Source organism: Bison bison, unplaced genomic scaffold, assembly GCF_000754665.1.
Source record: "Bison bison bison isolate TAMUID 2011002044 unplaced genomic scaffold, Bison_UMD1.0 scf7180017864461, whole genome shotgun sequence".
NCBI lineage: Eukaryota > Metazoa > Chordata > Mammalia > Artiodactyla > Bovidae > Bison > Bison bison.
The window spans coordinates 6,970,423-6,986,384 of NW_011495023.1; positions in this window are offsets into that span (position 1 = coordinate 6,970,423).

Genomic DNA, 15,962 nt, shown 5'->3' on the forward strand with positions numbered 1-15,962 from the left:
CCATCCCTCCCTCCCTCCCTCCATAAAAGCTCTTGCCCACTGATTGTCAGTGTGGAGGAGTTGGCCTTTGTCAGGAGCCCCCTGCCCCCAGGCTGTTGTCCTCTGAAATAAAGCAAACTTTCCTTTCCACCAGCTCGCCTCTTCTTTGGCTTTAGAGTGGCGAGCAACTGGACCCCACTCTGTTTTTGGCTCCTTCCGCGAGACTCCTGTGCTCTCGCGACCTGGCTTCTGGGGTTTTCCTAGAGTAGAGCCACCAGGACGACGCTCCTGGATGGCTTTGAGGAACCGCTGCTGGAGGCTACCTGACCCTGAGAGAAAGATTTTGGAGGGGCGGGTGTTTCTAGCAGCTGCTGAAACCATTTGTTTCGGGGAATCTTCTCTGTTTCTCCTCTGCTCGGCACTGGCTTTTCCTCGGTGGAACATGCGCCTGGACGAACAGACGAGCTCCAAGACCCGGTAAGTCCCACTGGTGTGCACCCGGGCTAACTTCTCCTTTGAGCACAAAGTGCTATTTGGGCATTTTGCCAATTGGTTCTGACGTGCCTGACGTTGAGGACCTTTTGTGTTAGGGGTGTCTTTCTTTGGGACTCTGTATCGGTCATTATCTTGTTGGATTTGTGATGATTCTGTCTTCTGGTGTGTGCGTATATATTCCATTTGTGTGACTGATATTATCTTTTATAAATTAATTTTTATTGGAGTACAGTTGCTTTACAATGTTGTGTAAGTTTTTTGCCTTACAGCAAAGTGAATCAGCTATACATTTACATTTATCCCCTCCCTTTTCGATTTCTTTCCCATTGAGGTCACCACAGAACATTGAGTATCCTGTGCTATAAGGTAAGTTCTCATTAGTTATCTATTTTATACATAGTATCAATAGTGTATATGTGTCGATTCCGATCTCCTAATCCCCCCCCACCCCCGCCTTGGTGTCCATATATTTGTTCTCTACCGTCCGTGTGTCTATTTCTGCTTCTCTAATAAGATCATCTGTACTTTTTTCTATGCATTAAAATATGACATTAGTTTTTCTCTCTCCTCCCAAAACAATGCTTTATTCATTTTCTCTAAAAGTAAGGATTTTTTCCTATAATTTTGGCAACCTACTTCTTGATCATCTCTCCATATGAAAATGATTTTCTAATTACTTTTTTTAAACTGGAGGGTGAAGAAGGCAATGGCACCCCACTCAGTTCTCTTGCCTGGAAAGTCCCATGGACGGAGGAGCCTGGTGGGCTGCAGTCCATGGGGTCACGAAGAGTCAGACATGACTGAGTGACTTCACTTTCACTTTTCACTTTCATGCATTGGAGAAGGAAATGGCAATCCACTCCAGTGTTCTTGCCTGGAGAATCCCAGGGACAGGGGAGCCTGATGGGCTGCGGTCTATGGGGTTGCACAGAGTCGGACACGACTGAAGTGACTTAGCAAACTGGAGGATTATTGCTTTATAATGTTGTGTTCGTTTCTGCTGTACAACAACACAAATCAATCATACTATATACATCTCCTCCCTCTTGAGCCTCCCTTCCATTCCCCCCATCCGACACCTCTTGGTTGTCACAGAGTGCCAGGCTGGCTCTTTGTGTTGTACAGCAGCTTCCCACCAGCTGTCTATTTATACGTGGTCATGTGTATGTGTCAGTGCTACTATCTCTGCTCCCACCTGCTGTGGTCCCAAGTCCCTTCTCTATGTCTGTGTCTCCATTCCTTTCCTGCAAATAGGTTCATCAGTACCATCTTTCTAGATTCCATATATATGCATTAATATACAATATTTGTTTTTCTCTTTCTGACTTACTTCACTGTATGACACTCTCTAGTTCCACGTGATTGGTATCTTTATTGTCTTTTGTAAAATGGGAAATTCAGATTCAATTCATTAGAAAAATTTTAGTTATGCGATTATGACTGAAAAAAAAAGAAAGGTAATTAAAAAAAAACTTTTTACTTTGTATTGAGGTTTAGTTGATTAACAATGTTGTAACAGTTTCAGGTGAACAGTGAAGGGACTCAACCATACGTATACATGTATTTATTCTCCCCCAAAGTCTTGTCCCATCCAGGCTGCCACATATCATTGAGCAGAGTTCCCTGTGCTGTACAGTAGGTCCTTGTTGGTTATCTATTTAAAATATAGCAGTGAAAGAATTTTTTAAAACATAATATGACAATGGTATTCTTTAGACTCCAGAAAAAAAGAATGGTTAAGATGAAACTCTTTTGAAATTCCAAAACTAGTTCTTTTTGCATATGCAGTTAGAGGAAGCTAGCTTGATAAAATACTCTTTTAAGAATGCTGAGGCTTAGAGAACAAAAGCATGTCTAGGAAATAAGTTAACTCTTATCATGTCCTTGAAATACAAACACAGCCCACTTTGCCTGAGACTTCAGCTTTGGGTTAATTAGTAGAATTTCAAAAGGTGTTTGGGTTTATTGTACCATATTAAAGAGTAAGTATACTATGAGAAAAATGCAAGTTTTTAGAGGTTATAAAATATGTGCCTAAGTTTACCAATCAGTAAATACTGGTATAACACTTTAGTTACTTATTTTCTGGTTTTGTTAAGGCTTTTAAGGGTTAAAAATTGTAATCTGTAATTGAAACTACTAAAAATGATAAGGGAAACATTCCAATGTGTAAAGCAAGTAGGGCATGTGTTGTCGGTGAGAGAAGATATAAAGAATGGAGATATTTTTGTTGAGGAAAAATGATGATAATAATTTTGTCCTGGAGCTGGTTATTTCTAGGTGGGGAAAAATAAAGGACAAATTATATGGATACAAAAAGTAATAAAACATTTGTGGAAAAAGGGAACTTTGAGAAAAGAATTTTGTACTCTGTCAGGAGTGATTAAGATTAGGTTGGATTTAATTTGGTAAATGAGTGTTATTAATAGTAAGCTGATTGAAAACTGGAATTTGGTTTTCTTTCTCTCTGTTAAGAGAACAAAACTTCCCTGGAATAAAGAGCTGCTTTTGATAACAGATTGTAAGTTTCTTTCTCTAGCTGACTTTGAATATTCCAAATGGCCCTTAGTGTCTCAAAAGAAATATTTTTATGGTTCAAAATGTTTATTTATTGTTTTTACTGTGATAATATATGCATACAATTTGCTATTTTGACCATTATCACATGTACAGTTCAGTGGCTGTAGGCACATTTACATTGTTGTGCAGCCGTCACCACAATCTATCCATCTCCAAAACACCTTTGTCAGCCCAAAGTGAGACTCTCACCCATTAAACAATAACCTTCCATTCCCTCCCCCTAGCCTGTGACACTCACCATTCTATTTTCCATCTCAGAAGAAATATTAAAGTAACTAGAATTATTTGGTATGTTAAACTATATAGAAAATATTTGATAACTTTCAGGTCATACTGCTGAAGTGGGTAAGAAATTTAAAGAATGTTAATGGAAATCTATTGTTTTGCCTCAAGTTATATTTTTTAACCCAATGTTCAGGATTGATGTGTATCACTGCTGGCTTTATGTTTACTGCTAAAATTGTGTGTACAATGTTTGTGTGACAATTGGGTATAAGTGATAAAATGTATGGCCTATAAAATGTTTCTCCATAAGCATACCTCTGTATTTGTTTACTGTGTCTTAGTTTTAGTTTTACCCCAGCGTGGATGACTAGGTCAATATATAAGCAAAAAATAAGCCTAGCACTGAGGGACATGAATGGACCTAGAAAAGGCAACTGAACCACTCTAAGAATGCCGGGAAAATATAATGATTATTGATGCTTTCTATGAAAAGATCTGCCATTAAAAGGGGGAAATTATGCAAGAAATTTTCAAATATTGTGTTATGAGGAAGTCATTCTGGCTTATTCATGATATAAGTTGAACTTTAGGCTAACCAAAAACATCCTGTTTATGGCCTAATAAACATGCATTGTGCACGTGTGCTCAGTCACTCAGTTGTATCTGACTCTGTGGCCTGCCAGGCTGCCCATGGAATTTCTCAGATAAGAATACTGGAGTGGGTTGCCATTTCCTACTCCAGGGGATCTTCCTTACTCAGGGATCAAACTTGCATCTCTTGCATCTTGTGCATTGGCAGGCAGATTCTTAACCACTGAGCCACCTGGGAAGCCCTCAACATACATTGTACATCTGCTTTAACCATTAAGGTTAAAAAACCCTAACACGTTTAAAGAATAATATAAAGATGCATTTGATTATTATCTTCATTGTAATATCTCTGTTGTCCAATTGCTAAGTCCTGTCTGACTCTTTGCAACACTATGGACTTCAGTATACCAGGCTCCTTTGTCCTTCCCTGTGTCCTGGAGTTTGCTCAGATTCATGTCCATTGAGTTGGTGATGCCATCCAGCCATCTCATCCTCTGCTGCCCCCTTCTCCAGTTGCCTTCAATCTTTCCCAGCATCAGGGTCTTTTCAAATGAGTCACCTTTGGCATCAGGTGGTTAAAGTTTTGGAGCTTCAGCATCAGTCCTTCCAATGAATATTCAGGGTTGATTACCTTTAGGATTGGCTAGTTTGATCTCTTTGCAGTACAGTATGTCCAGCTACTATGACAAAGTACCTGGTAAAAGAGAGAGGTAGTATTTTCAAAATACAAAATATTGATGCTAAGCTTGGAACTTGAGATTATTTCCAATTCTGTATCCGTTCCCCAAATTAGGCAGGAATATACCCTTCTTCACCAGGAAGTTGCTAGAGTGATTGTCATCCCATTCCTTCCAAGAGCTGGAGATAATTTGAGCAGAAATGGAACTAAAACTGGGTTCCTCTGCCAAGTTTATGACTACCCTCTCTATCCAAAACTTTGTCCCCTTTCTTTTTCTGTACCTGTCCTTCCTCAAGACTGAGAAGTACCAGAGAAAAGGGGGGACTGAAATGGAGCAGAACCCTATAGTCCTCTATGTCCTCAGCCTACCTTTTGTCTGTGGAAAAACTTTAGCCATAGAATAAGTTTAATCAAAGCAGTGAAAATGCAGAAACAGAAGAAAACAGTCCAAAAAGACTAAATAATACTTTAGTCATTAAGCATAATCAAAGACCTTGAGTCCATTTCCAAGGGCTATAGATAATATTCTGTGCCACATCCTTTGAACTGTCTTATAGAGACTAAAACCCCCACCAGGTGGAAGAAGTTAACTACGTGATGACCAGACTGCAGCCATGACATAAGCTGCCACAATTCCCAGAGCTAATTTCAAAGAAAGGGAACAAACTGACCCTGGGACTGCAGATTAACTGTACTTAAAACAATCAAGATGACACTGATCAGAGGGTAGCTCAGCTGATAAAGAATCCACCTGCAATGCAGGAGACCCCAGTTCGATTTCTGGATCAGGAAGATCCCCTGGAGAAGGAATAGACTACCCACTCCAGTATTCTTGGGTTTCCCTGGTGGCTCAGATGATAAAGAATCTGCCTGCCATGTGGGAGACCTAGGTTTGATCCCTGGGTTGGGAAGATCCCCTGGAGGAGGGCATGGCAACCCACTCCAGTATTCTTGCCTGGAGAATCCCCACAGACAGAGGAGCCTGGCAGGCTATGGTCCATGGGGTTGCAGAGTCAGACACAACTGAGCAACTAAGCATGAAACAAGATTACACTGATCAGATCACTGTAGAACCAATTTCAAGATGACTATCAGAGCTGACTGTGCTGTTTCTGCATGTAGCCCCCTCCCTTCACCTATAAAAGCTCACTGATCTTCAGTGGGAGGAAGTCAGCCTTTGGACAGGCATCCATGTCCCTCTCCCCTCCCTTGGGCGACAGTCCACCAAACTTTCCTTTCCACCAAGCTTGCCTTTTTATTGGCTTTCAAGTGACAAGCATCTGGACCCCAATTTACAATAAAAATAGCACTCTAATAATGGGAAAGTGAAAGTCACTCAGTTGTGTCCGACTCTTTGTGACCCCATGAATTCTCCAGGCCAGAATATTGGAGTGGGTAGCCTTTCCCTTCTCCCAGGGATGTTCCCAACCCAGGGATTGAACCCAAGTCTCCCACATGGCAAGCGGATTCTTTACCAGTTGAGCCATAAGGGAAGTTCAAGAATACTGGAGTGGATAGCCTCTGCCTTCTCCAGTGGATCTTCCCAACCCAGGAATTGAACTGGGGTCTCCTGCATTGCAGGTGGATTCTTTACCAACTGAGCTATCAGGGAAGCCCCAAATAAAGGGAAATTATGGTCCAATTTGAATATATAGATGCAAGTACATAAATAAAATATTGAGAAATCAAATCTAATGATATTTGAGAAATACTTGATGCTCAATAGATTTCATCTCACGAATAGAGAGGTGGTTAACATCAGGGTACCTATTAGTCTAATTCACAATATTAACAAATGAGAGAAACCAAATTCAATCCTCAATCATGATAATGATTATTAAAAACACTTGTTATGAAAAGAATAGAAAGGGACTTTCTTATGTCCCTCAAATAAACCTGATGATGAAACATTAAAAGCTATTTCCACTGTAATTGGCAAAATGACAAGGATAGCTACTGTGACTATTACTATTCAACATTTTATGGAAGTTCTAATTATTGAAATAAATCAAGAAAAAAATCAAGTAATGATCTGGAAAACTATTAGGACTTATATGAGAATTAACGAGTGAAGTTGGAAACAACATGCAAAATTGATAGCATCTACCATTACCACTTAGAAAATGTAGTAACTAATACAGTGCCATTTATAATTTGCAACTCATTTATAAAATACCTAATATGAAATGTCAGAATTATATAAATAAACAGACAAAAAATTTATATCAGTCAAGACATATACATACCCCCTGGATGGAAATATCCAACATTATAAAGACATCACATCTACCTACCACAAATTCATTGATTAATTAAATATAACACCAATCAAAATGCCATAAGAATTTCTATTAGAAATCTGAAGCTTATTCTGAATATCACATGAAATAGAAAAGGCACAAGAACAGAAAAGACATTTATAAAAAAGAGGAACAAGGAAAGGGATGGAAAAAAATACCATAAAGCTATAATAAATTAAACAGTGAGACAGTGGCATGGATATAGACATAGCAATCAGTGAAACACCGGAGTCCCAAGACAGACTCCTGGAAATATGAGAATTTCATTTTGATACAGGTAGCATTTCAAATATGAGATAAAGGGTGGAAAATTTAATGAAAAGTTACTGGATAATTTCCCACAGTTTTGGAGAAACATAAAGCTAGATTCATTATAAAGCCTATAAATTTACAAGTGATGCATTTAAGGACTTGGAAGGTAAATTGTCATTCTCTATAAAAATGAGAAAACCAAATAATAAATCAAGATTATTAAATTACTAGAAGGAAATACAGAAAAGTATTTGTATAATATTGAATTGAGGTTGACCTTCCTAAACAAGACAAGAATTTGAGAAACCCAAAGTTAAATGTGCTGGAAACCCCGGTTCAATTCCTGGGTTGGGAAGATCCCCTGCAGAAGGGGTAGGCTACCCCTTCCAGTATTCTGGCCTGGAGAATTCCATGAACTCTACAGTTCATGGGGTCACAAAGAGTTGGACATAACTGAGTGACTTTCACTTTCAAAGTTAAATCATACAATCTCCTTTTAAAAAATGAATATAAAAAGACCATATAAGTAAAATTAAAATATGAGCAACAGGGTTGAGGAAATATTTACAATATGTTTTATAGACAAAGGTTACTATTCAGAATATGTAAAGAGAAAATAGAAATCAATAAGAAAAAAGTCAAAATATTAATAGTTGAAAGATAAAAATAAACAATTCATAGAAGTGGAGATAAAAAGGGACCAATGAAAAGATTCTCAGTGTTGCAGGTAATCAAATACAGATTAAAATCTTAAAATATATTTTAATCATCTAACTGACAAAATTAGAAAAAATACTTATTTTCACTATTCGCTGAGAAATGTGTGTAAATACGCATTTCTATTAACTATAGGTGAACGTATCTTGATGCACATTCAAGAAGTCAAGCTTCTACTCTATATAAATGAAAGAAAGTTTCCATCATTTGGTTCAGGCATTGTATTTTGGGGATTCATTTCTTTAGAAGTATTTAGATTTAAAAATAGAAATATATGTAAAATGACATCCCAGTATTGTTTCTTGGCATGAAAAACTGGGAACAGTCTAAGTCTCCAGCAAAACATAATATTTCTGCTACTATTGAATGCTATATAGCCTTTAAAAATAACAATAATAGGAAACCATCATCACAAAACAGAGTTAGTATGACCTTATTTATAAATCTTTTACCACCTAAACACATGTGTGGATGTGTGATTGTGTATAAATTCATAAGAAAGGGTGAGGAAGGACCCACCAAATACTGACAACCAAGGTTAAGTCATGAGTAGAAGAGATGGAAGAGGAAAATTTTTATTTTCTCCATTTATTTCTATTTTACTTCAGTTTTTAATAATAATTGAATAATAAAAATATAAAAATATGATGTGAATAATTTTAATCATATTATATAGCACAATGACTTGAATTTCCACCTCCCACCAATTTCTGTTTGAGCCAATCGATACTGTTGACTACCTGGCAGGTGAACCAAAGTGTTCACTCCTCTACATGACAGACTCATTCAGGTGAGCATCAAGGCACGAGATTAGATCCATAGATCGAAAAGGCAAGACACCAATTTAGAGACGATATCCACAGGGCATATACTCGACCAAAGATTTATTGGTTTTACCCAAGGATTGAACCACATCTCTTGCATCTCCTGCATTGGCAGGCAAGTTCTTTACCACTAGTGCCACCTGGGAAGATAAAGATTTATATCCAGAATCAATTAAAAAGTTAAATGGAAAACTTCTATAAATCAGTAGATAAGATACCAAATTAAAAGTAAATGGTTCAGGATGGGGGACACATGTATACCTGTGGTGCATTCATTTTGATGTATGGCAAAAAATATTGTAAAGTTAAAAAATAAAATTTAAAAAAATAAAAAGGGAAAAAAAATAAAAATAAATGGCAGAAGCATACTGGCTTCTTAAGAAATGATAGAATAAGGATCTCAGAAAAACCACTCCTTCATAAAGGCAATTAGAATACTGACCAAAAAAAATCATCAAAAATAAACTTTTTCGGAACTCTGGAAAATAGCCAAAAGTTTACAACAATCCAAGGAACATCAAATTGAGAAAAACAGGTAAGAGCATTGAGTTTGGTGGCATTGTAACCTGCTCTCTACCCTTCTGCATAGCTCCAAAGTAGTCTTGAAAACTAAAGGCCTTGTAACCATGGTAACTGTGAAAGCCAGCAGCCTAGCAGCCACTGGAGGCCGCAGACAAGTTTGGAGCTATCCCAAAGACTCTCTCCCCAGAGAATCGTTTCTATTTGATCTGTCTGGCTGTTCCAGCCCCATTCTCAAAGTTTGTCTCTATTTGACTGGACTCAGAACTTGTTCTACATGGACAGCCTATCACCAGTGTTTTTCAAAAACGATTGGAGGAAATCATTTAACATCAGAGCTGTCTGAAATGGGAATACAAGCTAAATGGGAATACAAGCTAAATGGGAATACAAGGTGGGATATGCAAGAGGCTGACCAAAAGACTCCAAAAAAAAAAAAAAGCATGGGAAAGAGATGTCCACAGACCACCAAGAAAAACTTTTACTTATTTCTGGCAATCTAGAAGGCCACACAATGCAGGGCTGTGCTCAGGCGAAAGAGCAGAGAAGCCCTCATCTCTGATCTCTGCCTACTTTGAGACTGTGCAAAAGGGAGTTAAGATTAAAGCAGAGTATATTATAAACTGCTGGAATATTGAAGATAGGCTACAATGTACTTGGACCCTTTGGCAAAGGTTGAGAGGCTTATTGGGATTTACAAAAATCTCTGTCCAATCATTAGCAAGTTCAGTAGAGACTTCAGTGGAGAACTTTACAAATTAGATCATCCTTCACCCCTATAGGATTGTCATCATTGCTACTGGTTATAGTTGCAGCTCTTGTGTTTTATTTTTCCTGGACTAATTCTATAAAGCCTGTATTCCTTGTTGCAGGTACAAAAGAAGAAAAAAAGACTTGAGAAAATAAAAAAGTAAAATGACACACATAAATCCTACTTTATCAATAGTTACAATGAATGTATGTAAAACGTTCCAATCAAAAGGCTTGGATTTAAAAAATATGCTTCAAGGAGGTTATATTATATGACAGGTACAAGGCAGACATGAACAAAATGAAAGTACAATTATATGCATAAAATATTGAGAATTATTTTTCAGAGCTTGAAGAGATTTTCAGAATCATCTATCCAAAGCCCTCATTTTCCATATGAAGGAAAGTGCAGGAAAGAAATGGAGCCACTATTGTTTGGTTACTATATAGGATATTTTAATTTGTAAATAGTCTAAGTGTTCATTCTTTTCTTTTCTCCTTTACTATGTCTAGCAAGGTATATCCCAGCCCCATAATATAATGTTATGAATCAATATTGCTTTATGATTTTATTTTTTGCACTTAAACTTTTATGTAAATCCTAATACAGACTGTTAATTAATGCTTTTCTTCATTATCACCATTGTTCAACTAAATTGTTATTTCTATTCTGACTATAAATACTACAATATTCTTCCATCTGTTATCTTTAATCTATTTTTTTTTCATAAATGTTTATTCCTGATTCAGAATCTAACTATTTCAATTTTTTTTCTTTTATAATATGTTGCAATAAATGGTTAAGTAAATCCTTTCAATCTTTTTTTTCAAACATATCTTGACTCATCTCAAGTTGCTGTTTAAGTAAAATTTTAACATCATTTTTTAAAGTTCTAAATAAATTTCATTTGAAATTATGGTTGGGATTGTATTAAATTTATAGAGTCCTTCCGTGGGGTGTCTGAGTCACAGGAGGGTAAAAAGGATGCTCATATACAGAGAAGGTCTGGAGTGGGATTCAGAGGGCAGGTAGGGTGAAGAGGGAAACATGCAGAGCTGTTGCTTGGTATTGTGTGTCAAAGCCTGAGTAGGACCTGGAGGGCATCCACAAAGCAGAGACAGCCTAGTCGGGATCAGCAGAGCATGGTTTACATCTGTAGTACCCTTGCCAAGGATGCGTAAGTTGAACTCAATTTTAAGGAAATGTGAGACAAGTCCAAATTGAAGAACATTCTACAAAACAACTGACCTATAGTCTTGTAAAGTATCAAGGTCATGAAAGTCAAAGGAAGAACTATTAAAGACTGAAGAAGGCATAACTAAAGGCCATGCATGATTGAGAACTGGCTGTTTTTGCTATGATTACTTAAGGGTTGCTCCTAATGCAGGAGGCCTGGGTTTGATCTCAGGTCAGGGAACTAGATCCCACAAGTGAGTGAAAGTGAAAGTCGCTCTGTCATGTCCAACTCTTTGGGATCCCATGGACTATGCAGTAGTCCATGGAATTCTCCAGGCCAGAATACTATAGTAGTCTATCCCTTCTCCAGGGGATCTTCCTGACCCAAGAATCGAACTGGGGTCTCCTGCATTGCAGGCAGATTCTTTACCAACTGAGCCATCAGGGAAGCCGGATCCCACATGCCACAACTAAAGATTACTAAGGTAATTGATGAAGCTTGATTATGGGGATTAACGATTAGAAGACAATAATGCATCAATAATATATCAATAAACTGATTTTTAAGGCTGTATCGACATCATGTAGAACATGTTTGTTCATATGAAAAACACTAAAGTTTTAGATGATAGGAAAATGGGGAAGTAATTTACTCTCAAATAAATCAGAAAAAAGTGGGCCTTTGTATTGCACTCACCTTTTCTGTAACTATGTGATTGCTTCAAAAATAATTTTTTGAACAGGAAACAATTTGTGCTGAAAATAAATGTATAGACTAAATTGAGAGAGAATTGAATGATTCCAAGATTGAATCTTTCCATTCAGGAACATCTAATATATTTCCATTAATTCAAAAATTTTAAATACACTCCAGAAAAGTGTTGTTACTTTTGTATGTCTTGAATATTTCATCTTAAGCATTTTATAATTTTTTGCTATTGTGAATGGAATATTTTTCTATTTCAATTCTTCTTCTTCCTCTTCTCCTCCTCCTCTTCTGATTCTATTGAGATTTATGTATTTTATATCTTTGGCATTCTGACCTTTTGGCATAACATTTGGACCTTTTATTAGTTTTATTATATTTTTAGTTGTTTCCCTTAATTTTCTTAGAACTAAATTATATATCTGCAAATTATTTTCATTTTATCCCTTCAATTTGTGAATCTGTACCTTATTTCTTTACTGATCTTTTTGTTAATAATTCTAGAATGATGCAAATAGTCTTAAAAACTGATATTCTTGTTTTAATCCTAACTTCTGTGGGAATGCCACTAATGTCTTATATTAGCTATGATATTTGTTTTTAATAGATACTCTATCACAATAAGAGAATATACTTTTATTCCTTAGTTTGGTAATATTTTCCCCTAAGGATTGGATATTGAATTTTATCAAGTATCTTTATGGCAATTATGAAAATATTCATGATTTTTCTCAATTAACTTGAGTTATGAATTAGGCAAACAGATTTCCTAAAGTTGATCCATTCATAAATTTTCAGAAGTACTTCATTTAGAATTAATATAACATTGGATTTAATATTATAATGTTCCAGAGAGGATTTTTACAATTATATTTATGAACGATATTGGTCTTTATTTGTTCATGTTTATTATGCTATCTTGTTAGCTTTTTTTTTTTTTTCTGCTTTTAACTTTATAGCAATGTAAACCCCTAAAATTGACTGGGAAATATTCCAATTTTTCTATCTTCTGTAATTGCACAAATAATATAGGGACTTGATTAAACCTTCAAGGAATAGAGAGAACTTGTCCTTAAATCATATGGGTCTATTGCCTTTTCTTTTCCTCATTACAGTATTATTATTTTAAACCTTTTAAGTTTCTTTCCTGGATAATACACTGCAGATTTGATACGCTCTTGAGTCAATTTTGGTGTTCTGTGTTTTTCCATAGAATCATCTCCTTACTACATGTTCTAGCTTCTTTTGTTCCATTGATGTCTTTTGTTGTATTGTTTCCCTTGATCCCTTTCTCAGATGATTTGCAAATTAGATGTCCAATTGTTATTCTATTATGCTTACTCTTACTTTAAAAATATATTTGAACTCATATTTCCCTGTCATTCTCAAGAACAAAGTAATATCTATGTATTCTCACCCATTCTATGGCCCTCTCTTTCCCAAAAAATGTTAGCTTGTTTTATATCTTTCTCCAACCCTCTCCTATATTTTGTTCAAGTAGCTCCAGGTAGTTTAAAAATGCTATACGACTTTATATTTAAAATGTTTATAATTGCTTTACTGGTCAGGAAGCAACAGATAAAACTGGACATGGAACAACAGACTGGTTCCAAATAGGGAAAGGAGTACATTAAAGCTATATATTGTCACCCAGCTTATTTAACTTATAAGCAGGGTACGTCATGAGAAACGCTGGGCTGGATGAAGCACAAGCTGGAATCAAGATTGCTGGGAGAAATATCAATAACCTTAGATATGCAGATGACACCACCCTTACGGCAGAAAGTGAAGAAGAACTAAAGAGCCTCTTGATGAAAGTGAAAGAAGAGAGTGAAAAAGTTGGCTTAAAACTCAACATTCAGATAACGAATATCATGGCATCTGGTCCCATCACTTCATGGCAAATAGATGCAGAAACAATGGAAACAGTGACAGACTATTTTGGGGGGCTCCAAAATCACTGCAGATGGTGACTGCAGCCATGAAATTAAAAGACGCTTGCTCCTTGGAAGAAAAGCTATGACCAACCTAGATAGCATATTAAAAAGCTGAGACATTACTATACCAACAAAGGTCCATCTAGTCAAAGCTGTGGTTTTTCCAGTAGTCAAATATGGATGTGACAGTTGGACTATAAAGAAAGCTCAACGCTGAAGAATTGATGCTTTTGAACTGTGGTGTTGGAGAAGACTCTTGAGAAGAGTGGACTGCAAGGAGATCCAACCAGTCCATCCTAAGGAAATCAGTCCTGAATATTCATTGGAAGGACTGATGCTGAGGCTGAAGCTCCAATACTTTGGCCACCTGATGGGAAGAACTGACTCATTGGAGAAGACCCTGATGCTGGGAAAGATTGAAGGCAGGAGGAGAAGGGGACGACAGAGGATGAGATGGCTGGATGGCATCACTGACTCAATGGACATGAGTTTGAGTAGGTTCCGGGAGTTGGTGATGGACAGAGAAACCTGGCCTGTTGCAGTCCATGTAGTTGCAAACAGTTGGACATGACTGAGCAACTGAACTGAACTGTATCTTTTATTTCTTTTTAATCATCAAGTAATCCAGGGCTATATTCGGATTCTAAAAAGTCAATCAATCATTCTATTTATTGGGTGGGCCAAATGGTTTGGGTTTTTCATCAACAACATACAGAAAAACCTGAGCAAACTTTTTGGCCAACCCAATAAAAATGAACCACTGTCAATGCTTGGAGAAGGCAATGGCACCCCACTCCAGTACTCTTGCCTGGGAAGTCCCGTGGACGGAGGAGCCTGGTAGGCTGCAGTCCATGGGGTCGCAAAGAGTCGGACGTGACTGAGTGACTTGACGTTCACTTTTCACTTTCGTGCATTGGGGAAGGAAATGGCAACCCACTCCAGTGTTCTTGCCTGGAGAATCCCAGGGACGGGGGAGCCTGGTGGCCTGCTGTCTATGGGGTTGCACAGAGTTGGACACTACTGAAGTGACTTAGCAGCAGCAGCAACTGTCAATGCTAGTACTTTCCAAAGAAGTTATTGCTATTATGAATCTGGTGTATATTTTTTCAAAAAGTATCTGGTAATGCATGGCATATATACTCAAACCATGTATTGTACATGCAATATTTAGAATATATATGTTTAGTGTGTTTAATATAGCATAGCCATCATGTAACTTCCTTATTGTCTTGGAAGTGTTTTCATGTTCAGAGGTAGAGATGCACTTCATTCTTTTAAACTGATGCATCTCATAGGAGATACATGCCCTAATTTATTCACCCATTCCCCTATGATTAGACATGTAGGTCATTGTGTTGGAGTTGTTGAAGTGAATATCCTTTGCTTGCCTCTTTTTGAACAGGTACAAGTGTAACTGTAGGGTTTTCTATCAATTGGGCTTTAATTCAGGAAAGAAAAAGAGAGGTTTTTTGAATGTGAAAGGATTTAAATAGAAATAAGTTGTCTATAAAATAATTGTAAGTGCTGGAGGTGTGGAAGTCAGGGTATTTCATTGAAACTTTGAATTGAGTGTTGACCACTGTTGATGCAATCCCAGGATTTAGTGATTGCCGCAGCCACAGCTCCAAGAGCTGCCACCATCACCTCCACCTCCACCCATGGAGCTCGTGACTAGACTATGGATTATGACATCTGGCCACTCCAAGCCCCCACCCTTCAGAGCTTGCTTGTCTGTCCACATGGTTACAGAAAGATGGTATAGAAAGAAAGTGAAAGACAGTGAAGTCGCTCAGCCGTGTCCGACTCTTTGCGAGCCCATGGACTGTAGCCTACCAGGCTCCTTAGTCCACGGAATTTTCCAGGTAAGAGTACTGGAGTGGGTTGCCATTTCCTTCTCCAGGGGATCTTCCCAACCCAGGGATCGAACTTGGTTTCCCACACTGCAGGCAGACACTTTACCTTCTGAGCCACCAGGGAAGCCCTGAAAGATGGTATAACTCATTCCAAAAAAGCTCATACAAATGTGTTTAATTGGCAGAACCAAATTTACATCAAGAATCCTAGCAGCAAAAGTCTGAAGAATGTAGTTTTTAGCCTTCTCAGCTCAGTCAGTCATGTTCGCTCAGTTGTGTCTGACTCTTTGCAGCCCCATGGAAATGGCAACCCACTCCAGTATTCTTGCCTGGAGAATGCCATGGATGGAGGAGCCTGGTATGCTACAGACCACGGGA